Below are 25,105 nucleotides of genomic sequence, written 5' to 3'. Positions count from 1 at the left end.
GATGCAAGATGACCTTAACAGATTGGAAAACCGGGCCCAACCTAACAAAATGAATTTCAATAGGGACAGATGTAAGGTTCGACACTTAGGCAGGAAAAACCAGCTGCATAGATACAAGATGGGGGGCGGGCACCTGGCTTGCATCCTAATGGACCACAAGCTTAACACAACTCAGCAGTGTGATGCAGCAGCAGCAAAAAAAAAGGGAATGTGATTCTAGGCTGCATCAACAGAAGTATAGTGCCCCAATAAAGGGAAGTAATAGTACTGTTCTAGTCTGCCTTAGTCAGACCACACCGATACTACCCTGTCCAGTCCTGGGCACCACATTTTAAGAAGGATATTGACAAGCTGGAATGTGTGCAGAGGAGGGCAACCAAGATGACCAAGGGTCTGGAAACTAAGCCATATGAGGAACTGTTGAAGGAGCTGGGTATGTTGGGTATGTTGGGTATGGAGACTGAGAGGAGATATGATAGCTATCTTCAAATATCTTAAGGGCTGTCGCATGGAAGATGGAGCAAGCTTGTTTTTTCCTGTTCTGGAGGGTAGGACTTGAACCAGTGGATTCAAGTTACAACAAAGGAGATTCTCACTAAACATCTGGAAGAACTTCCTAAACGCAAGAGCTGTCCAACAGTGGAATGGACTCCCTCTGGAGGTTGTGGACTCTCCTTCCTTGGAGGTCTTTAAGCAAAGGCTGGATGGCCATGTCTCTTGGAGGCTTTAGCTCAGATTCCCGTTGGACTAGATGACCCTTGGGTTTCCTTCCAAGTCTATAATTCTATGTTAAATATATTTAACAAAAATGAAAATAATATAAAAGTGCTTGGGAAGTTGTCATCTGGGCATGTTCTCTGTGGCTAAGGGATCGAAAGGTATTTGTGAATTTTGTAAGTACTGTCCAACTGAAACCATACCCGGACTTTCGCTCTAAGTTGGCCTGATTCTGGTGAGTTCCCACCCATGTTGGCCACACAGGTGAAACACCTGACCTTGCATTTGAACACCTGTAGGCAGGAAAGGATTCCAGGCAGGCCAATGTTTAGGCTGCAGGAGGGCAGATGGAGGGCTCCATTTATTCCCCAAGCCTAGGAGTGGATTGCTCCTGGGCAAACTGGCAAATAACTGGAAACAGTGGCTTGGCTTAGACAAGGCGAGGTGGGCTCAGCGTCCAACACTCTCGCCGTGGAGAGAGAACTGGGCAACTCCCATAACTTATGATGCACATGTTTTTTAAAAAAAGATCTTCTTCTTGGCCGTGCAAAAAGAGCAGGGGAAGTGAGACGGCGTATTGATTTGCAGAGAGCAGCCTGATTTGCATATAGATCTAAATCCCAGGCGCTGGCCGGCGGGCCATTCGCTGAACTGTCCAGATGTAGCGCCTTTGACTTGCTGACATCACCGCCTCATTAGCATGCAGGAGAGGCGAGCACTGCAACAGCGAAGCCTCCCAGCCCGGCGAGCCAGCGAATGCGCCGCGATGGGGCTGCGCGGAGCAAACTGAAGCTCTCTCCGGCTCCGAGAGGGAGGCGGGACTGCGGATTGGATGCAGGCTCCGCTGTCTCTCAGGGTCACTCAGTAAACCCGGAGTTGGGGCTCCGCTGGAGTCACTTGGCCGGCTGCAAGGGAGGAGATGGACTGACAGGGGGGAAGGAAGGGAAGGAAGGAAGGAAGGTGGGAGGAAGAGAAGGGGAGAGAAAGGGAGAGAATCCCTTGGCCAAGCTGGAATTCCGAGGAAGGCAACGTTAAGCTCTCCCAAGCCTATGCAAACGCACAGCAGATTTTTTCCTTGCAAGCCACCCTATGTTTTTATGTGCGTGCGTGTCTCCTGGAAGGATTTGACCAGAGAGAGAGAGAGAAGTCTGCTTGCTGCTGCTCATTTCAAGAAATCCTCCCACCACTAGCCTATCAACAGTGCTATTGGGTTTTTCTCCCCCACCCCGCTTTGCAAAAACAGAAAACAAGATACTTCACCATGCTGCAGTGTTCCCTGGGCTTTTGCAAGCAAACGTGCACCAAAGGAAAGTAAACTAAAAGCAAGACCCCGCCCCAGCGGTGGGGGCTGGAGGGGCTTGGTGGATTTAAAATTCAAAATTTAAAAAAAACAAAACTTGCCGAAATCTGGACTCGGAGGCGGCCGGAGCAGGTAAGCGATGATGCTTTGTGGTTTACGTCTCTGCAGGGTTTATAATGAACCGTATAGCTGTGGATGCGGCCAGTTGTAATGTAATTCTGAAACACACTTTAGCGGGATGGCTTTGCGCGTCCGTCTGCATCTCTCTGCCTTGGGAGTCAGGGCTGCTGCTCACTGAAATAGTTAATTGCTAGCCTGGACATTTAAAATCGCCAGGAAGTCAGAAGAAAAATACTTAAGCAACTTGATCTTCTTTTAAATAATTGCATGGGGGGGAGGGGAGTCTCCACCACCCCACCCCCTACAAACATCTGTCAGAGTTAATTTTACTTCATGGTCATTTGTGCCCCAGAGTGTTTAAGACCTTTAGGGATTTTGAAGCGAACTGTTGATGACTCAGACTTCTAGCAGATGATATTTTTAGCGTGACTGGTGTCTCTACCCCCCCCCCCGCTTTTTTATTTTCCTCCCCTTTTTGCAGTCCTTAGAAGATACACAAAAGGCCCTTGACACACAGAGTGTCATCTCACACCTTTGTTTTCTTTAGAAACAGCCGGATCCCTGTAATTGCTGAACCGAGATGGTTAGAGCCCGGCTTGGTTTTTCTTTCTGTCGCTTTTATTTTTCTGTGTTTCCTTAAAGCTTACTTTGAAAAGGCAGGGCACACAGGCCACATCAGCACAACCTGTGGCCATGGAGTTTTTTATCCGGTCGTTTGCCCTTTTCTACTTCCAGCGACTGGGATGTGCCAAGAAGGCAAGAAATAAAGCAAGACTCATTATTCCCACCAGTTAAGAGCCATCACTCCTTGTAGTTGTGTCTCACTTCCCCCCTTAACTTGTCCTGCTTCCCTTTAATCGGTGATTATTTCATCTTGCATGTCAAGTGCCTTTAAAAGAGACGTTTTCAGAGCCTTGTGCTATGATTTTGATGTGTGATCTGGATGCATCGTAAAGTCAAGGCTGGTTAGTTTTCAGTACTAGCCACAATACCTTCTTCTGGGGTTTTTGGCTTTCTCTTCTTGCAATGAGTTTTACTGTACCAAAGCAATACAACTCTGTTTCGTTTGCCAGTTATATTTACTTTTTAAATAAAATTTGGTTCCTTCTTGTCGGAACCCTAAGTGGTTTAGAGTACACACACACACACACACACACTTTTTCTCATTCTGATTACTTTCACAGATGGGTAAGTCCAGCTTGTCTCAAGGGATACTGAACTTTGAAATAATTACCATATTAAAAAGACTCTGAAGCCTTCTAATATCCCAAAGCATGTTAGAAACCCTTCCATTTTCTCCCTTGGTAACAGGAGAGCTCTGACATGTGGTCTTCTGCTTCTTTGCAAATGAAGACTGACCATGTCCTAATGGGCTTTGAATCAAGGCTGCCATGACTCCAGAATGTATGTAGGGATTCCTTGTAAAATAATTCCCCCCCCCCAAAAAAAAAAGAATTGCCGGAGCACAATGAAATGTATAAAACAGTATAATGAGCTTTGAGGAAGAGGAGTAATGGATGTTATCATTGCTCTGGGCTGGGAGAGAGGCTTGGTGTCAGCTCAGACCTCTTGCTTCCAGATAAGACTTTTGCACAATGTCCAGGTCTCATTCATAGCCTCATCACCCTTTTGCTCTCGGGCATCAGAATAAGTGTGACGGATGCACCCTTCCTGATATTTGGGGTTAGGACTCTTGTCATGACTGATCATTGGCCATACTAATAGGAGTTGCTGTTCAGAACATCTGGAGACCAGGAGGCTTGGGATAAGTGATGGAGAATCTGCGTTGCTATGAAGACTAGGGTTGCTGCTGTTATACAAGTGCAAGGGGGATATCACTTGTGCCATGTCCAGCGCACACTTGTACCCCTAGCCTCTGTTACACAGCACAGAAAACGAGGCTTAGAATAATAGAATCGTAGAAGTTGGAAGGGACCCCAAGGATCATCTAGTCCAACCCCCTGCAATGCAGGAATATGCAGCTCTGTCTCATACGGGGATCGAACCCACAACCTTGGCATTATGAGCCCCATGCTGTAACCCACTGAGCTGTTAGGAAGCTGCCTTCAACTAAGTCAGCACAATGGCCCAGCTAATTCAGTATCGTCTATGCAGATTGGCAGCAGCACTTCAGGGTTTCAGACAGGGGACATTCTGAGCCCTACCAGGAGATGTCAGGATTGAACCTAGGATCTTCTGCACCTCCCGCTCAGCTTATGTGCCCTTCCGCAGGTTTGCTCTGCAGCATGGGTTATCTTGCATGTGTTTTAATTATACAGTTCCCACTGGACTGCGCCAGCTTGAAAATGTAGTTTCCTGTGTTCAGCTAGACTGCATACAGCTATCTGCACAAAAAAAGGAAAAAGAAAAAAGAGTAGAGAGGCTACTCTGTTCAGAAATAAAGCCTGAATGTGAAAGATAGAATGCCTTCTTTCTGAGGCAGACTCCTCTGCTTATTTAAGTGGCTATAAAGGAATCCATTGAGATGGGATGACTGCATGCTATCTCGCTGAGCTGGAAAAGCAATTGAACAGCATAATTAAAAACCACACAAGATAACCCACGGAGCGGTGCAAGCCTTTAAAAGCACACTCATGCTATACAAACTGCTACGGAATTAAAAATCACAGGGTGTATTTAGAGATCTGTCATTCTCTAGCGTTTCTTTATTCCCCCCCCCCCAAAAAAAAGTGCACTTGAAATGATGGCATCTGCTGAATGCACACAGTGGTGTGTTTTGAGTTGCCATTAGGAATCTGACAGTTCCTGCTAAGTTTGCCGGCTGTTTAGGCTAGTGTGTTTGCTCTCTGCCATATGGGAAACCTTAATGGCACTTCCAAAAGTCGGGCATTTGATGATCATAAGGCCTGAAACACACACACACACACACACACAGAGAGAGAGAGAGAGAGAGAGAGAGAGATCTGTAATGCCCATGAAAACAGATTTTAGGCCAGGAGATGGATACTTTTTAAAGAGATTTGGGGATGTAAATTAAAATTTATTGTTTTCAAGCTGTCCAGGGCTGCTGCAGCTTGTTACAGAGCTCACAGCTACACATATCCCCAAGAACTGGAGTATTTGGGAAAGGGGAAATTTTGCAATGTTTATCACAGATCCTTTTCCTACCTGTGGAAAGCTGAGAACGGGTGAACAGATTGGGGTGGCATAGACTGAACCAAGAATGGGTGTTGTTTAGCACTTAAAGGACTTGGGGGGACAGGCTCATGGCACTAGTTTGCGTACGCTAATCATTATGGTATTGATGTACTTGAGCAAATTATGGTGACGGGTGGCAGTGTTGCGCTTTGCAGGAGCCCATCTGCACTAGGCATTTCAAGCAGCATCGTACAGCCAAAAGAATCGTGGGAGCTGGTGTTTCTTAAAGGTGTGCAGAAAGTTGCTAGGAGATCCCAGCTCCCCTCCCAGAGCTATAATTCACAGAGTTCTCGGGAGGAAAGGGTCTAACTATTAAACCACTTTGCGAATAGCAACTCTGTGAGGGAGATAGGGGCATAGCTGTCAACTTTTCCCTTTTCTTGTGAGGAATCCTATTCGGAATAAGGGAATTTCCCTTTAAAAAAGGGAAACATTGACAGCTATGGATAGGGGGTCTCCCCATAACTCTCAGTGGCCTTATCAAGCTACAGTTCTCAAGATTCTTTGGGGGAAGCTAAGGGGATTTTAAAGAGGCATGTCAGTGCTTTAAATATCTGGGGCAGATGGGGACTGGAGCTTGGTGCAAAAGGCTTAGCCCCCCACCCCCAGGCCTTCTGTAACCAACACCCTTGAGGTTGAATACCACTGTTGTTGTCGCCACCTGTAAGAGTTGCCCTGCACGTTACCATTAACCAAAATTTTTAAAAATTAGAATAGGTGTGGGGCAGAGTTGGACACCTCTGCTTTGCTCGCTTCTGCCATTGCAGCCTGAAGCCAGGAAATTGGATTGGCTTATACACCTGTGGCAAGGAAAAGATAAGTAGGATGGTCTTTCCTGTCAGTAGTTACTCGGCTGTGAATCTGGTAATTTTGTATTTCCAAATTTTCTTTCAAATGGCAACAGGGTAATTCCCCCACCCGCCCCTTTTCCAATTTCCGCTTGGAGGAGGTTCTGCTTTCTGATCCCTTTATCTTTTGGCTGAAGGCCAAGCACAGAGGGACAGAACCAGAAATGCTCCGGTTTTGTGAATATTATTTCCAGAAAGGCTTTCGGGGCCCTGCCATCACTTTGACCATAAAAGTAACTGGGAATTAAGTTCAGATAAATGCAAGGTTATGAGGAATGCGGCCGAAGGTGATTAAGAGGCCTGATCCTTATGGTCCCTCGTGTCTCTCTCATTCCTTGAAGTATTTGTTTACTTAAACATCTAGGTCTTATAGAGTCTGGGCAAAAAGCAGCGATTGCATGGCTGAAGGCGAATAAAAACACAACTAACAGAGAAAGCACTTCACTGCTTAAACGTAGCCCAAAGAGAGAGAAAATTCAAGAGCTAGTGTGTCATAGCAGATACTGTTGTTGTTGTTTCTGGATAAAACCAGATTCGAATCTTCACTCCTCCATGAAGCTCACTTGATTACATTGGGCCACTCACAATCTCTCAGCCTAGCCTGCCTCCAAGCCTCTCTAGCCTCCGTCCCTCAGGATTCTCCCTACACCCTTTACCAGCCCTGCTTCATGCCCTTCTTGAGTGTTTGGCCTGGCTGAAATATGCCCTTGAACTCTTGTATATTGGCTGCCTGCATGGAGGATCGACAAGGGTGTGTGGAAACCAGCCCGCTGTAGAAAGGCAAACTTGGCAGTTGTTGCTCCACCCACTTTTGCCTCAGGCCCCACCCACCATGGGCTTGTGCTCCCACCCCTGAAGGTTGCCCAGAAAGGATGAAAAAGTTCCCTCTGCCCTTTTTTCTATTGCCTGGCTAAGACATCCAACCCACTTGCTGCCAGACTAGCAACAGGGAGAGTCCATAGCTCAGTGGTAGAGCACATGGTTGTGTGTGCAGAAGGTTCCCTATTCAAGCCCAGGCATCTCCAGGGTGGAAATGGGCAAAACTCCAGTCTGAAAAAGTGGACAACTGCTGCCCAGTTCTCATCAACCTGGTGCTTTCTGGATCTTTTGGACCACAGTTCCCATCAGCCCCGACCAGCCTCAGAGTTTTAGTCCAACTGGCTTTGTCTGAAGAAGTGTGCAAGCCTACGAAAGCTCATACCAATAACAAACTTAGTGGCGCTGTGGGTTAAACCGCAGAGCCTAGGACTTGCTTATCAGAAGGTCGGCGGTTCAAATCCCCGCGACAGGGTCCCTGCTCCTGCCAACCTAGCAGTTCGAAAGCACGTCAAAGTGCAAGTAGATAAATAGGTACCGCTCCGGCAGGAAGGTAAACGGCGTTTCCGTGGGCTGCTCTGGTTCGCCAGAAGCGGCTTTGTCATGGTGGCCACGACCCGGAAGCTGTACGCCAGCTCCCTTGGCCAATAAAGCAAGATGAGTGTCGCAGCCCCAGAGTCAGTCACGACTGGACCTAATGGTCAGGGGTCCCTTTACCTTTACCTTAAGGTGCTGCTGGAAGGGATTTTTTTATTTTTTTTCGACTACGGCAGACCAACACAGCTACCTACCTATAACTGGCTTAGTCTGAGGCAGCTTTGAATGTCCTAGCAATCTGCCCACAGATTTCCTGTTGCTGGGAATTGTAGCTCTGTGAGGGAAATAGGGGTCTCCTAACAACATTCTGCACCCTGAGCAAACTACACTTCCCAGGATTCTTTGGGGGAAACCCTTGTCTGTTTAAAGTGACGTAATACTGCTTTATATGTATAGGGCAGGATAAAGGATTGGGAATGGAAGAGGGGAAGGCTGTTTTGCAATAGCCTTCAATCTTTACCAGATCAACTCCTGACTGTACTGAGGTTCTAGAGTCTTCCATTCCTGCCATATTCGACTCCCTGTCCCTTTCATTTTACTTTTGCATACATATGCTAGGGCTGGGGCAAAGAATCATCTTTAATGTTCTGTCAAGTTCAATCTCTCAATAGCCATTAAGCAGAGATGAGATGGGAGAGAGAAAGGAACTTGTGGTAATTTTCAGCCTACTGTACAATGCTTCCTTCCTCCTCTGCTCCTCCTTGGGAGTTGCAAAATTGTCAGCTGTTGAAATGCAGCCAACATTTGGCAGTTGTGCTAATATGTGGCTGTGTGATGACACCAAGAGGTCTGATGTGTCCAGGACTATTGCCCAACTTTTGTAATGAATGGACTGACTCACCTCCCTAGGTATCTCATTATAGTCTGAGGAAGCAGCTTCCCGAGAAACTGGAGCCTAACTTTAAGAGTTCCTCCTCTTTCAGGTCAGGCCTTTCATACTTGCCTAGACTTCCATTGTGCAACGGATCCCCTGTGTTTGATTATTGTCTCATTATTATTTTAAACCCACTGGCTTGTTAAGAGTGCAGATTGCTCTTCAAACCAATGCAGTTTTTGTGCATTGTTGATCAAGCCCTGTATAAGCGACCATCCTGGGAAACCGTAGAGTGATTTGTGCCTGTAGGAGAAGTATTGATATGAAATGACCCTGCCTAGCGGAGTTCCAAGTGAAATATTCTCTCTGGGGTTCTTATCTGATGCAGCTGTATCAATGTACGAAACAGTCAAATCGCAGCCCTGAAATTGATGGTGCGCTTATACAAAGGAACAATACCTTTAATAAGTGTGACGCTGAATCCATGGTAGGCTCTGGGGCTCTGGGAGGGAGGGGAGAGAGGCATCTGCAAAGGTCAACTTGCTCTCAGATCCTGCAACCTGATAAGGCATCCCAGTTTAACAGAATTCAAAACCCCCAGTATCAGTCCACATGGCTGTTGTTTTGGGAGTTCCTGGCACTTCGTTTTCACTGGGCTGGCTGCCACATCCCACAGACTTCCTGGCAGCTGAGCAGTACCCGTTCCTGACGCCTCAGACCCTTTCATTCATGGCCGTCCCTAAAGGAGTGACTTTGTTTGTACCGTTTTTTGACCGCAGCGTAGCGTTTGGCCTCAGCCTAGTTGGGATAAACCTTTTCAGCAACACAGGCCTGTTTTAGCTCACTCCTCCTGGCAGGTCCTGCTTATGAATCTTTCACAGTGTCTCTGCTGTAGACTGTTAAAAATTAACATCTTCATAAGCAACTGGCCACTTCCTTACAACCTTGGAGACCTCCCTAGATGCAACTGCTTTCTCCCAAGGGAAGAGCCATCAATGCAATCTGGTTAGTGAGATGTTTTGGGGTTGTTGTTTTTTAAATTAATATTGAGAAGCTGCAGGGCCAGCCCAGTACATTTTGCTGCCTGAGGCAAAGGGCAAAGTGGTGTCCCTTCCTGTTCCAGACTGGTGGCTGAATTTTGCTTCAACAACACCATCCTCCCATTCACCTGAGAGCAGAAGGCTATCTTGGTGGATGCAGGGCTGGCCACATGGCACACACGGCTTGGTCTACTCCCTGCCCTATAGCATTTCCCACCTGAGGTGGCTTTCTCACTCTGCCTCATGTTGAACCAACACTGACAAGCTGGATAACCCAAGTAGGGCCGGTGGTATAAGATGTGATTTCTGCAGATAGTCTTCTAGGGTTGGTTCATGTAGAGGTTTGGGTTTGCAATTAAGCTGGTTGGTTTGCAGTTTTGTCTGCCATTTTGGGGCTTGGAACTGCCCAATTTTAGAATACTAAAGACAACGCTGAAGATGTTAGGAGGAGCCACCAAGAATCTGAAGAGGCTTCTACATCATCCAGGTTCTGCTCTGTTGGTGGATGAAAATAAATGGGAAATTGGAGAAGGGGCATGAATAGAACAGGCTGCCATCATACCTCTTCTCTTGACTATTTTAGATGTGCATCTATCTTTTTATTTAAGGGAGTGGGATAAGGAACCTCTAAGCCCCTTCAGCCTCAGTCAGCATGGCCAAATGGTACAGATGGATGCTGGGAGTTGTTCAGCCAAGAATAAGGCTCCCCTTATTTAAAGACTCATACAGCAGCTCACAGGGATTCAAACAATGCAACCAGGCCATTAAAAAGCCATCAGCAACAGCCATCTAAAACAAAATCTTCTGAAACCAGAAGAGAAAACATCCAGTATTGTTCCTTCTTCATCAACATAAAAATATATTATGCAGGAGGATGTTGACTAATCTGTTCGAGAGAGTTGGCCAGACCTGTCTTCTAAGGACTTCGCTGTGGGGGGACACGGGTGGCGCTGTGGGTTAAACCACAGAGCCTAGGACTTGCTGATCAGAAGGTTGGCGGTTCAAATCCCTGCGATGGGGTGAGCTCCCGTTTCTCGGTCCCTGCTCCTGCCCACCTAGCAGCACGAAAGCACGGCGGGAAGGTAAACAGTGTTTCTGTGCACTGCTCTGGTTCACCAGAAGCGGCTTAGTCATGCTGGCCACATGACCCAGAAGCTGTACGCCGGCTCTCTTGGCCAATAAAGAGAGATGAGCGCCGCAACCCCAGAGTCGGTCACGACTGGACCTCATGGTCAGGGGTCCCTTTACCTTTACCTTTAAAGTGAGAGGCAGAGATGCTTCCACAAAATAAGTCACATTGATCAAGTCCTTCTCTGAAGATCTTGATGAAGGGAGAAACTTATTGAGGCATCCTTGGTCTACACTGTTTAGGGCAGAGGTGGGTAACCTGTGGCCCTCCATATGTTGAACTTCAGTTCATATTAGACACAGCCAGAATGGGCAGTGGTTGGAGATCATAGAATTGTAGAGTTGGAAGGGACCACAAGGGTCATCTAGTCCAGCTATTTTGTCCAACATGGGGCACGAACCTGCAACCCTGGGGACCTACAACCCTGAGGTGATGGGAGTCATAGTCCAACAAGATCTGGAGAGCACAATATTAGGGAAGGCTGCTTTAAGACTGCTTTTCTTGGCAGCCAGGGGCTTCCTAGAGTGGATAAAGCTTGTAATGGAAACAGGAAGTGAAGATTGAAATGGATTTCCAGTCAGGGAGGTATTCCACAGGCCTTCAAGGAGGATTTAGGTTGAGAACAGGATATGAGATGGCATCAGCGCTGCAGCCGGCTCACCACAGTGGAGGTTTTCACAGTGTTTGAGATCCTTCGGAGCCTGGAGATATTACAGATAGTAAATTTCTTTGAATGCTTAGAAGTGCTGCACCAGGGTGAAATCAGCCTGTATAAATCTGTAAATGCAGCCAAAGAACTTAGCTAGACAATGTTAGTGTTACGATACGGAGAAAAAGATATATTTAAATGGGGGGGAAATATTCCGTGAAAAAATATGAAAATGTGATTTCTGTTAACCTTTTCTTCCTTGTAAAAGCAAACTATAAAAAGAGAAGTGCTGTATCAGTGAATAATTACACACCCCTAAAATAATCAAGATCTTGCATCCTAATGTTTCACCTCAATTCAGGAAGTGACGAACCTCTTGAACATTCAGAGTGAACAGACTCGCAGGACTCACCTATACAGCTGCAAATAAAATGTTTTAAGTGTGTTGTAAAGTGCAGTATACAAATGTGACACTAGATGGAGATGGCGAGCCATGGCAAATTCAATATATTTTTCAAAATGTGTTTTTTTAAAAAAGCATTGTCACAGTGTTTTTTAATATGTGTGTGGATTCCACCTGTCCAGCCTTTCAGAGAAGTTTGTTCTGGTTGAGACTGAGCATTATTCTCAAAGTACTGAGTGCGTTACAAAGGATTTGTCCATTCTGTTGTTTTGTGATTACCTGCGCTCCCTGGGATGTGTGAGATGATAGAAGGCACCCTCAGTCATGCAGAAATCATAGGATTTGGAGAAAGAAAACTCTGTAATAATTATGGGAAGCTTGTTCCACTGTTACTGAGCTGCACTTGCAATTACCGTATTTTTCGCCCTATTGGACGCACCGGCCCATAGGACGCACCTAGTTTTCAGGGGGGGAAATCAGGGAAAAAAATACTATTTCCCCTCCGCAGCTCTGGGAGCAGCGGACAGGCTTCACGCAGCCTGTGCGCTACTCCAAGACCTTCTCCCTGCTTTTGTGGGAGGTGGGGGAATTCCCCCACCTCCCGCAAAAGCCCATAGGAGCCGTGCGCGACTCCTGCGGGCTTTTCGAGCAGGAGGGAGAAGGGACTGAAATCGCCAGTCAGTCCCTTCTCCCTCCTCGGGGAAAAGCCCCCAAGAGCAGCGCGCTCTTCAAAGGGTTCGTGGCTCCTGCTGCCTTTTCTACGAGGTGGGGGAATTCCCCCACCTCCTAGAAAAAGCAGCAGAAGCCAGGGAGCCCCTTTAAAGAGTGTGCGGCTTTTGCCTCCTTTTGCGGGAGGTGGGGGAATTCCCCCATCTCCCGCAAAAGCCCACAGGAGGGAGAAGGGACGGACTCAGCCAGCCAGTCCCTTCTCCCTCCTCGGGGAAAAGCCCCCAAGAGCGGCGCGCTCTTCAAAGGGTTCGTGGCTCCTGCTGCCTTTTCTACGAGGTGGGGGAATTCCCCCACCTCCTAGAAAAGGCAGCAGAAGCCAGAGAGCCCCTTTAAAGAGTGTGCGGCTTTTGCCTCCTTTTGCGGGAGGTGGGGGAATTCCCCCATCTCCCGCAAAAGCCCACAGGAGGGAGAAGGGACGGACTCAGCCAGCCAGTCCCTTCTCCCTCCTCGGGGAAAAGCCCCCAAGAGCAGCGCGCTCTTCAAAGGGTTCGTGGCTCCTGCTGCCTTTTCTACGAGGTGGGGGAATTCCCCCACCTCCTAGAAAAGGCAGCAGAAGCCAGGGAGCCCCTTTAAAGAGTGTGCGGCTTTTGCCTCCTTTTGCGGGAGGTGGGGGAATTCCCCCATCTCCCGCAAAAGCCCACAGGAGGGAGAAGGGACGGACTCAGCCAGCCAGTCCCTTCTCCCTCCTCGGGGAAAAGCCCCCAAGAGCAGCGCGCTCTTCAAAGGGTTCGTGGCTCCTGCTGCCTTTTCTACGAGGTGGGGGAATTCCCCCACCTCCTAGAAAAGGCAGCAGAAGCCAGGGAGCCCCTTTAAAGAGTGTGCGGCTTTTGCCTCCTTTTGCGGGAGGTGGGGGAATTCCCCCATCTCCCGCAAAAGCACACAGGAGGGAGAAGGGACGGACTCAGCCAGCCAGTCCCTTCTCCCTCCTCGGGGAAAAGCCCCCAAGAGCAGCGCGCTCTTCAAAGGGTTCGTGGCTCCTGCTGCCTTTTCTACGAGGTGGGGGAATTCCCCCACCTCCTAGAAAAGGCAGCAGAAGCCAGGGAGCCCCTTTAAAGAGTGTGCGGCTTTTGCCTCCTTTTGTGGGAGGTGGGGGAATTCCCCCATCTCCCGCAAAAGCCCACAGGAGGGAGAAGGGATGGACTCAGCCAGTCAGTCCCTTCTCCCTCCTCGGGGAAAAGCCCCCAAGAGCGGCACGCTCTTCAAAGGGTTCACAGCTCCTGCGGGCTTTTCTACGAGGTGGGGGAATTCCCCCACCTCCTAGAAAAGGCAGCAGAAGCCGCAGAGCCCCTGTAAAGAGCGTGCGGCTTTTGCCTGCTTTTGCGGGAGGTGGGGGAATTCCCCCATCTCCCGCAAAAGCCCACAGGAGGGTTGGAGAGTAGTGGGATGGCGTCGCACGCCTTCCCGCTGCCCCCCATCCTCTGGGGCTGGCCATGGGAGAAGCGCTGCTTCCCCCCCCACCCCCGCCAGCCTCAATGCCGGGATGGAGAGTAGCAGGAAGGCGTCGCGCGCCTTCCTGCTGCCCCCCATCCTCTGGGGCTGGTGAGGGGGAAGCGCTGCTTTTCCCCCGCCAGCCTCAATGCCGGGATGGAGAGTAGCAGGAAGGCGTCGCGCGCCTTCCTGCTGCCCCCCATCCTCTGGGGCTGGTGAGGGGGAAGCGCTGCTTTTCCCCCGCCAGCCTCAATGCCGGGATGGAGAGTAGCAGGAAGGCGTCGCGCGCCTTCCTGCTGCCCCCCATCCTCTGGGGCTGGTGAGGGGAGAAGCGCTGCTTTTCCCCCCGCCAGCCTCAATGCCGGGATGGAGAGTAGCAGGAAGGCGTCGCGCGCCTTCCTGCTGCCCCCCATCCTCTGGGGCTGGTGAGGGGGAAGCGCTGCTTTTCCCCCCGCCAGCCTCAATGCCGGGATGGAGAGTAGCAGGAAGGCGTCGCGCGCCTTCCTGCTGCCCCCCATCCTCTGGGGCTGGTGAGGGGGAAGCGCTGCTTTTCCCCCCGCCAGCCTCAATGCCGGGATGGAGAGTAGCAGGAAGGCGTCGCGCGCCTTCCTGCTGCCCCCCATCCTCTGGGGCTGGTGAGGGGGAAGCGCTGCTTTTCCCCCGCCAGCCTCAATGCCGGGATGGAGAGTAGCAGGAAGGCGTCGCGCGCCTTCCTGCTGCCCCCCATCCTCTGGGGCTGGTGAGGGGAGAAGCGCTGCTTTTCCCCCCGCCAGCCTCAATGCCGGGATGGAGAGTAGCAGGAAGGCGTCGCGCGCCTTCCTGCTGCCCCCCATCCTCTGGGGCTGGTGAGGGGGAAGCGCTGCTTTTCCCCCCGCCAGCCTCAATGCCGGGATGGAGAGTAGCAGGAAGGCGTCGCGCGCCTTCCTGCTGCCCCCCATCCTCTGGGGCTGGTGAGGGGGAAGCGCTGCTTTTCCCCCCGCCAGCCTCAATGCCGGGATGGAGAGTAGCAGGAAGGCGTCGCGCGCCTTCCTGCTGCCCCCCATCCTCTGGGGCTGGTGAGGGGGAAGCGCTGCTTTTCCCCCGCCAGCCTCAATGCCGGGATGGAGAGTAGCAGGAAGGCGTCGCGCGCCTTCCTGCTGCCCCCCATCCTCTGGGGCTGGTGAGGGGGAAGCGCTGCTTTTCCCCCCGCCAGCCTCAATGCCGGGATGGAGAGTAGCGGGAAGGCGTCGCGAGCCTTCCTGCTGCCCCCCATCCTCTGGGGCTGGTGAGGGGGGAAGCGCTGCTTTTCCCCCCGCCAGCCTCAATGCCGGGATGGAGAGTAGCGGGAAGGCGTCGCGCGCCTTCCTGCTGCCCCCCATCCTCTGGGGCTGGTGAGGGGGAAGCGCTGCTTTTCCCCCCGCCAGCCTCAATGCCGGGATGGAGAGTAGCAGGAAGGCGTCGCGCGACTTCCTGCTGCCCCCCATCCTCTGGGGCTGGTGAGGGGGAAGCGCTGCTTTTCCCCCCGCCAGCCTCAATGCCGGGATGGAGAGTAGCAGGAAGGCGTCGCGCGCCTTCCTGCTGCCCCCCATCCTCTGGGGCTGGTGAGGGGGAAGCGCTGCTTTCCCCCACCGCCAGCCTCAAAGAGCAGACTCTCCTGGCTTCAGCGGAAGCAACGCAAAGCCTCCGGAGCGCAGGCTTCGGAGGCTTCGCGTTGCTATCGCTGAAGCCAATGAGCCTGCATTCGCCCCATAAGACGCACACACATTTCCCCTTCATTTTTGGAGGAGAAAAAGTGCGTCTTATAGGGCGAAAAATACGGTATGCCTTGAAGTGTGTGTGTCTCTTCCAGTATGCTTCCAAACTCACCGGAGAGAATTAAGGGAGGTATTTTACCAATTTTCAAGGTGCCCCCCCCCCCACCGCAAAAAAAATAATGTTGAAGGGGGAACACTGTATGTTTACTATATGTGTATTTTGTATGATAAGGTGTGGTGGCTTCCCATAACCCCTTTCCTTATACAAGGGATTGGGAGTGATGCTGCTGCGCCAGACAGGAAGACCAAGAGCTTTTTAGGTGGCTGGCTGCCAGAAGGACTTTTGCTCTTCCTGCCTAACTAAGCTACGATGCCCCTCCTGGACAAGCAATTGGGGAAACAGGAAGACGCCCGCTATACTTCATAAGCCAGATGTAAAAACCAGGGTCCTTTCCTGCACCAATACTTTATCATTATTGTTGTTGTTGTTACTTAATTAAATTTCTATACCGCTTTTCATCCAAGGATTACAGTTTACAATATGAAAACACCAAAATACATAACATAGTAAAGAAAGAAAGAAATACCCTTTCCCCCATTTTAAAAGACCATAGATTGTTTAATTAGCCAATTAATGTTCAGTGTTTTATTATGTTTTTATATATGTTGGAAGCTGCCCAGATTGGCTGGGGGAACCCAGTCAGATGGGCAGGGTACAAATAAAACAACAACAACAACAACTGTTTACTTGGACCCAACAATAACAACAACTATTATTATTATTATTATTATTATTTATTATTATTTACTTGGACCCCACAAATTACCCATTTTGAGAGGGCCACATTCAGTGCCTTCTTGCCCCAGTTGTTGAAATTATCTACAATATTTGGTGAAAAGAGGCACATCTTTGTGTGTGTGTGTGTGTGTGTGCGCGCGTGCGTGTGCATATGTATGTATGTACATAAACCTATGCAATCCAGGATTATGGCAATATTTATTGGATTCGGACTCTGTTGTAAGATGTATTTTGAAATACAACAGAACGTTGGAAGGGAATGCTAAAAGCATTGCATGCTGATATGTGTGCCCACGCAAGCAGCCCTTTTGCTCGGCCCTAGCAGGATGCTATCACTTGCCTCTCCTGGCTCTCTTTTGCTTGCTGCTCATCAGATTTCAGGGAGGGCTCTTGCTTGTGTTGTGAGTTAGAAGATTCTATTTGCTCTGCCCTGCAATTTCAGCCTGATGGCATTTCTGCCTGATGCAATTTTATCGCGTTCACTCCCCCACTGGTAATAGAGAAAAGATAAGCTGTGCTAAGAGACGTCCTCATGGCTTCTTTTCTATAGAATGAGAAATACTAACGCATGGATTGCCTTGAGAGTAAACCTTTGCCTGTGCTTTGTACCACTATCATTATTTCAAGGATCAGCTTCGCCTAGCATTTTTTAAAAAAATAATAAAGGGGAGGAAGAGAGAAAGAAAGTTGAATGAATTAAGATTAATGTATCAGAATGTATCCACCAGGTGGCAGTCTGCTGCCCCACACCCCTTTTTCCTATATGGAAAAGAATTTATGGGAATATAAGGATTTGCTGACTGCATTTACTTCTAGGTCAGCTGCACATTGCTTCCAAAGGTATATAAATGTATACTTCATTGCCTAGTGTGCATTACTATTCAGGCTATGCTAGTTGTTGTTGTTTAGTCATTCAGTCGTGTCCGACTCTTTGTGACCCCATGGACCAGAGCACGCCAGGCACTCCTGTCTTCCACTGCCTCCCACAGTTTGGTCAAACTCATGCTGGTAGCTTTGGGAACACTGTCCAACCATCTCGTCCTCTGCCGTTCCCTTCTCCTTGTGCCCTCCATCTTTCCCAACATCAGGGTCTTTTCCAGGGAGTCTTCTCTTCTCATGAGGTGGCCAAAGTCTTGGCGCCTCAGCTTCACGATCTGTCCTTCCAGTGAGCACTCAGGGCTGATTTCCTTAAGAATAGATGTGTTTGATCTTCTTGCAGTCCATGGGACTCTCAAGAGTCTCCTCCAGCACCACAATTCAAAAGCGTCAATTCTTCGGCGATCAGCCTTCTTTATGGTCCAGCTCTCACTTCCATACATCACTACTGGGAAAACCATAGCTTTTACTATACGGACCTTTGTTGGCAAGGTGATGTCTCTACTTTTTAAAATGCTGTCTAGGTTTGTCATTGCTTTCCTCCCAAGAAGCAGGCGTCTCTTAATTTCGTGGCTGCTGTCACCATCTGCTGTGATCATGGAGCCCAAGAAAGTAAAATCTCTCACTGCCTCCATTTCCTCCCCTTTTATTTGCCAGGAGGTGATGGGACCAGTGGCCATGATCTTCATTTTTTTGATGTTGAGCTGCAGGCTATGCTAAGTGTTTATCTAAAAGGGTGGCACCTTGGGTTAAACCACAGAGCCTAGGGCTTGCCGATCAGAAGGTCAGCGGTTCGAATCCCCGCGACGGGGTGAGCTCCCGTTGCTCGGTCCCAGCTCCTGCCAACCTAGCAGTTCAAAAGCACATCAAAGTGCAAGTAGATAAATAGGTACCGCTCCGGCGGGAAGGTAAACGGCGTTTCCGTGTGCTGCTCTGGTTCACCAGAAGCAGCTTAGTCATGTTGGCCACATGACCCAGAAGCTGTACGCCGGCTCCCTCGGCCAATAGAGCGAGATGAGTGCCACAACCCCAGAGTCGGCAACGACTAGACCTAATGGTCAGGGGTCCCTTTACCTTTACTTAAGTGTTTATCTGGTTTTATTTTCCGGTGGAAAGCAATGCTCTTTGGGTGGGATGTTATTGGAAGAAATACCGTATTTCTCCAAAACCTCCCCAATAGACCTAACAGCCACTTTTATACATTCCTATTCTCTGCTATTCTTTCCCTTATTTGCTCCTGCTGTGGCACCATTCATCTAAGGACCTGGGAAATCCAAGCCAATCAGGGATTTCATAGTGAATGTAGTGGCACAATGCAGCCAATAGGATTGGGCTACATGATGAAGCAAACAGAGTGAGGGCACTGCTTCCTGAAGAAGGAAACACATACACACACCATTTGTTTTATTTTTGAGGGGGAGGTATATGTGCAGATTTCAGTGCTTAAAAAATGTTCATGTCCTCCCTGACAGCTCAACTCTGCCTAGTATTTATTTACTTAACATTCTGTAGGTAAAGGTAAAGGGACCCCTGACCTTTAGGTCCAGTCGCAGACGACTGTGGGGTTGCGGCGCTCATCTCACTTTATTGGCCAAGGGAGCCAGCATACAGCTTTGGGGTCATGTGGCCAGCATGACTAAGCCGCTTCTGGCGAACCAGAGCAGCACACGGAAACGCCGTTTACCTTCCCGCCGGAGCGGTACCTATTTATCTACTTGCACTTTGATGTGCTTTTGAACTGCTAGGTTGGCAGGAGCTGGGACCGACCAACGGGAGCTCACCCCGTCACGGGGATTTGAACCACCGACCTTCTGATTGGCAAGTCCTAGGCTCTGTGGTTTAGACCACAGTGCCACCCGTGTCCCAGTAACATAGTTTAGCTAACCTAAAAACCAGGCAGTTTGTGTTGTTAACAGCGGTGGCTGGTCCATTAGGGCAAATGGGGCACTGCCCCACCAACCTCAGCCGACCCCCACCTGCCTTCTACCTTTCTTATAGCTGGTCCAGGGGGTGACCTTGGATGTCACCTTCCTCCTCTTTACTCTCAGTGCTTCGATTGTGGAACTCGGCAAGCAGACAGACTGGGGAGAAACCAGCATGAGTTGACTCCATTTACTTGTGGAGTGTCTGCTTGAGGTCCCAATGAGCACTTAACCGGCTGCTGTTAAGGAAGCCAAACATCCCTTTCTGTCCTCCTTTCCAATTCCTGCAGCAAATTATGTCGTGCAACGTGAAATTCTAGTCTCAGAGCCAAGATACAGGAACATGAGGACCATCTGCTGCAGCTCTTGCTGGACTTTGCCCCAAGTGAGGGAATGCTTGTTTCAGTGCTACTCCATGTTAAAAACAAATAAATACATGAATCTGTGCACATCGGGGAAAGGCTTTCTGTAATGCTGGTTTTATTTATGTAGGTTTTTTAAATAAAATAAAATGTGGGTCGATTTCAGACATCGACTTTTCCAGCTGAAGTATGAAGTGCTGTGCACAATAGCTTAAACATGTGCCTCTTCTCGTTCTGTAGTTTGACTTTTATTGATAACGGGGAAAATAGATGCGAGTATGACTGTGTATAGCTCAGGGAAGCTTCCGTTCTCTAGTGTAGCACACGGGTGCTGCTGCACGTTTTCGGTAATAGCAGTAGTAGAAGAAGAAATAATTATCATTGGTTTGTAATCAATGATAAAAGCTTGTGATTTGTTTGTGTTGTGTGAACACCGGCTCTCCCAGGGCAGGTATCTACAAATTAACACACCAGCCCATTCCCTCCTTTGAGCTCTCATTTATGTTTTGGTTTGGAGAAGGTGAGGGGAAGCTGGAGTCTGATCTCCCCTGTATCCCAGCACTCATGAGAGAAATCTCTCCCTCAGGAAGGGGTCAGGTCTTTGGTCTATCTAGTTCTGGATTGTCCATGTTGACTGGCAGCTGCTCTCCAAGGTTTCAGACAGGGTCTCTCTTACCCTGCCTTTCAGATGCCAGGAACTGAACCTTCTGCAGGCAAAACGGATGCCCTGCCACCCTCAAGGTGTGTGAGAGGATATTCATGAAAACACTACTTATTTAACTACAGTGGTACCTCGGGTTACATACGCTTCAGGTTACAGACTCCACTAACCCAGAAATATTACCTCGGGTTAAGAACTTTGCTTCAGGATGAGAACAGAAATTGTGCTCCGGCAGCAGCAGGAGGCCCCATTAGCTAAAGAACAGTTTCAGGTTAAGAACGGACCTCTAGAACGAATTAAGTTCTTAACCCTAGGTACCACTGTACTGAAAACACTCCCAAAAATGGTAACAGAGGATAGCTGGTACAACAAGTCAATGTTTGTGGGCTTCTGAGCTTTAACCTACTCCAGTGGTTTTCAACCAGTGTACCATGGCACCCTGGGGTACCTTGAATAGTGGTCAGGGGTGCCACGGGCAACACTGACCTCTGACCCTCTTTCTTTCCTTCCTTCCCTCCTCTGATTCCTTCTCGCATCTCTGCCTCCCAAAGATTTGCACAGCTGTTTGTTGCAGCAGCCCTGGCTACAAGCTCCCCAGGCGAATGGTGCCTCTGCGGGTGCTGGTTGCCAGATGCTGAGGTGGCCTTGGAGTATGCAAGCAAGCAAGCAGGTGAGGGAGCCCAGCCAGCCAGTCCGCCAGCCCTTGCTGTTGGGAATGGACAAGCCCCAGGTCCCTGTGGGGCAGTGTGAGGAGGCACCTCTCTTTGGGGCAGGGGGGCAGCTCAGAGACCAGGGGCGGCAGCGGCAGCTGCCTGGAGGACCCCCAAGGAGTGGGGAGAGAAGGCTGAGGGAACACTCTACAAAGGAGGGTGTTCGAAAAAGGGTGAGAGGCTGCCAGCTGTGCAGGCAAGGGGTGACATAACTGGGCTACTGAGCCCCACAGGGGAGCCGCAGAAAAAATGTAATAGGTCAAGGGAGCCATGGACACAAAAGAGGTTGAAAACCTCTGACCTACTCCATTTCTCCCCTCTGTGAGGAGAGCACAGGAGAATCTCAGGAGTGAGGATACAAGCCCAGGGTTTGCTCTAAGTGATCTTGGAGGCAAAGCTTAATCCAAACAGTTGTGCTTTATAACCGCGCTGGGATTTGAACTTGAATCTTCTCGTTGTAAGTATCCAACCTTAAGCTTGCTTTCTTGGAAGAGAGTCTTGCTGATTTCAGTGGAACTGATTTCCAAGTAATTGCGCTGTAAAGTCTTCGCCAAACGCTCTGTTCGCGACACCAGCCCTGGCATCAGCTCTTGGAGAATTCATTAGGAGCGATTTTGGCTAGAAAGTTAAGGCCAAATTAGATTAAATTAAAATCCTATTGGTGGGAGGAGGAGGAGGAGGAGGAAGACGAGCAGCAGCAGCAGCAGCAGCAGCTGGGGAGGTTGGCTCTACTGACAAGCCAGGAGGAGATTGCAAGCAAGCTCCACAATGTTAAAATTTGGCACGGCCAAAGAAGTGATTCATTGTCACTTAGCAGTTTTGCTTCAGGAAACTCATCATTTTCGCCCACCAGGGGGAAGTTTAATTGGCACACTGCTGCTCCCCAGTTATAAGACGTTTGGGGGAAGTGTCCTTCAGATCTCCTCTAAATCCTGGAGTATCTCCTTTGCACTTCCCTCTTCTTTTTAACCTAAGCCCTGAACGACCCTTATTTCTAATATTTTTGGGGAGATGTAGCCTTCTATTTTCCTATTCAGGTTTCCAATTCAGTTGGGTTTTTGGAATCAAAGCCCGTTCTTCTCATTACTGAGCATCTGTGTGTACATATGCACAGCCTCGGATTTATGGATGCCTCAGGAAAACCAGGCTGTTCCTTTCTGTGAATCATAAGATAGCAGAATTGGAAGGCCATCTAGTCCAGCTCTCTGCAATTCACAGACAGGATATCCTTTACCTAAATCATCGGTGACGGCTGCCTGTCCGGCCTTTTCTTGCAAACTCCCCAAAGACGGAGAATTCACAACTCGTTTTGAGGTACTGGTTCCTTTCATGCTCATCTGCTTTTATGGTTAGCAAGCTTCTTCCTTTTTCATATACAACCCTCAGCCTTGAATCTGCTCTTTATTTATTTAAGTTTGTTGACTCAGATCCTGTTTGGGTGTGTGATATTTCACCTTTGGGGGCTGTGCCTACATGAAGATCAAGGACAGGTATTGATCTTGTAGTCTCCTTCCTCCTCACCCACTCCCCCAATGTTCACCATTGTTTATTTGCTCAAAACCTGCCTGTCCTCAAAGAAAAGCTAAAGGTGTCTATCGACAGAAAAATAAAACCATGAATCAATAATTTAAAACACTGCGGTATAACACTAAAGCATTGAAACTTTGATCTTGGATTTCCCTGACCATGAAAGCACCCAGTTCAGCTGTTTGCTCATATGAATAAGTAGAGGGGAAGCAATGGGGGGGGGGGGAGAGAGAACCCATTCCCAAAATCTCCTAGGGTGCCTCCTGTTTTGAAGGGCTTTCCAGCCTAAAGATGAAGAACCGTCAGAAAGGAGGCAAGGGTCCTTGAAGTTGAAACACACAAGGACTAGTGCAGAGGTTGCTGATGTCAAAGTGCTTTCAGCAGCTGCTTCTAATTCTGGTTGCACAGGCATGCTTGTGATTCATACTTCCATTACAGAAAGCTCTTTTTTATTCTTTATCAGTTGTCTCTAGCAATCACCTGAACACCCACCCACTTGCTCACAAGCTGCATCCCAGTTCTCCTTGCAACTCAGTAGCGTCACCAACACCAGCTCATCCAGCTGCTTCCCCCAAGATTCAGGTTGCTTCCAGAGCAAAGCTTTGCATATACTGTATCGCGAATGGCAAGGATAACATGCTCATTTTTGTGAACACACCAAGTGTTCATCTGTTCTATTCGTTTGGGGCCACAAGTTCCATTTTAGCAGGTTCCATGCATGCATGATGGCGGACAAAGGACTGCGAAAGCAGATGCAAGAAGGAATAGGTCCTTGGAACGGAAAGCACGATCCTGACTCGCCAGCCACTATTGCTCCACGCAATAGTGACATCAGTGGCTGGCAGCTAGGGAGGCTGCCCTACAGGTAGCTTCCTACCTTAGGGTGTTGCAGCCTTAGGCAAGAAGAGAAGCAGAATTGAACAGGGGAAGGGGACCCAGCGCCTCAACCACACAGCCCACATTGCATAACCCTAGGTGTGCCGCACACTAAAAATTTCCAAATTGCCTGCTGAGTTAATGTTTCTGAGAGCAGAACGTGGGCTAACGTGTTGCAGCCTGAACAGATTGTGCAAATTAAATTTCCATAAGTATCATTATTTTTTGCATCATTTAGTTTGCTTCTGCTAGCCATCAGGAAAAGCTGCACTGATGGTGGAAACATACCCAGATATTGATCACTCAAGGCTTTTCTATGCCCCCTATTGGCTTCTAAGCTTTTAACCTGTATAATTATCACCTTTTCCATGAGTGCCAGAAACTTGACATCTTTTTACAAGTGGAAGTCGAAATTCTCCAAATGATGCGTTTGCAGGGAGCAGAAGCAATACAATGCAGTACAGGCAGCCTTAGCAGTATGTTACGTGCTAGCTTCCTGACCTCACTTGTTGAGATACTAAAATATGTTTACGTGGCTGAGATGGATGTGGGGTTAGTGACATCTGGTACCAATAAAGCCCTCCTCCCATATTAAAGTGTTCCAGCTCTATTAGGATTACATAAGTGCCTATCACTGAACATTTCTTCAGGAATTGGTTGCCTGTTCTTGACTGGGCTTGCTTGAGCTCTCACTACCTCTTTGTGGCTAGTGAGTGCAAGTTACGTCTTCCTTTGCCATTTCAGAGCCAGTATTGAATTCTGCTGCACTGATTGAATCACTGGTGCGCACACCTAGTGATATAATGTGCCGGTAGAATGCTAAGATGCAAAAGTAGACTGTACCACTTGAAACTGCAGTTGGGGGTGCTGTTTTTAGATGCTCCACCTTATAAAAAAATATCAAAAGCCTCCTGACAAGTAAATAACTACGGTCCTTTCCTTGATGCGATGTGGTTTTATTCAGTGAGCTTTCTTTTTTGTTTTTTGCATAATTTTTATCCGTTTTCAATTACATTAGCCCAATAAAAGCCTCATTGTCACAATACCAAATTATAATACAATTAATAATGCAAATTGTTCAGATGCCAAATTATATTATTTTGCTGGCCCCCCGCGTGCTAGAATTGATGATTTGATCATTTGCTTTAACTCTGCATTCCAAAAACTTATAAATTCCAATTACACACCAGTCAGAATAACAAACTCTTATACCGCAGCTGCAATTTTAACGACTTCCATTCACGTTAACACATCAAATAATTTACAGTCCTACAGGTGAAGCCTTCAAACTCATATTCCGTGAGCTTTCAATACCAGGGGACGATCAAATGTGATCTTCTCACTTGCAGTCTGAATTAGCAACTTCAGAGCACCTTACCACCGCACCTCATTCTGCCTTGGTACCATTTCTGGAAACTAGTGTGGAATCCATGGAGGCTAGGTTGGAGCAGGCTGGTTAGTGCTGCTGCAATGCAATGATTCAAGATCACCTTCACAGATTGGAGAATCGGGCCAAAACTTACACAATGAATTTCAGTAGGGACAAATGTAAGGTTCTGCACTTAGGCAGATAGAACAAGCTGCACAAATATGAGGTGGAGGGCACCTGCCCTGCCAGCAGTGCTTGTGAAAAGGATCTAGGAATAGTAGTAGACCACAAGCTTAACACGAGCCAACAGTGTGGTACAGCAGCAAAAAGCAACAACAAAAGCAAATGCTATTCTTGGCTGCATCAACAGAAGTATAGTGTCCAGATTAAGGAAGATATAGTCCCACTCTATTCTGCCTTCGTCAGACCACACCTGGAACACTGTGTCCAGATCTGGGTGCCACAATTTAAGAAGGTTATTGATAAGCTGGAAGGTGTGCAGTCAAGATGATAAAGGGTTT

At 48.5% G+C, this 25,105-nt stretch overlaps 1 protein-coding gene across 2 annotated transcripts in view; it reads left to right on the top strand.

Annotated features, from left to right (window-relative positions):
- PRICKLE2 (prickle planar cell polarity protein 2) overlaps window positions 1–25,105 on the top strand; it is a 254,848-nt gene that overhangs the window by 144,291 nt on the left and 85,452 nt on the right. The window contains exon 1 of one of the 2 annotated variants that reach the window (XM_083424930.1): window positions 1,343–2,149. The exons of the other annotated variant lie outside the window; for it this stretch is intronic. The gene's annotated coding sequence lies outside the window, so the exon portion shown is untranslated. Of the gene's footprint in view, window positions 1–1,342; window positions 2,150–25,105 lie in introns of those variants that run through there. 2 annotated transcript variants of the gene reach the window in all.

The sequence above is a fragment of the Podarcis tiliguerta genome (assembly GCF_965153285.1).
Source record: "Podarcis tiliguerta genome assembly, chromosome: 2".
Taxonomy (NCBI): domain Eukaryota; kingdom Metazoa; phylum Chordata; class Lepidosauria; order Squamata; family Lacertidae; genus Podarcis; species Podarcis tiliguerta.
Note: the sequence above shows the minus strand (reverse complement) of the source record. Positions and strands in the feature narration are given on the sequence as shown.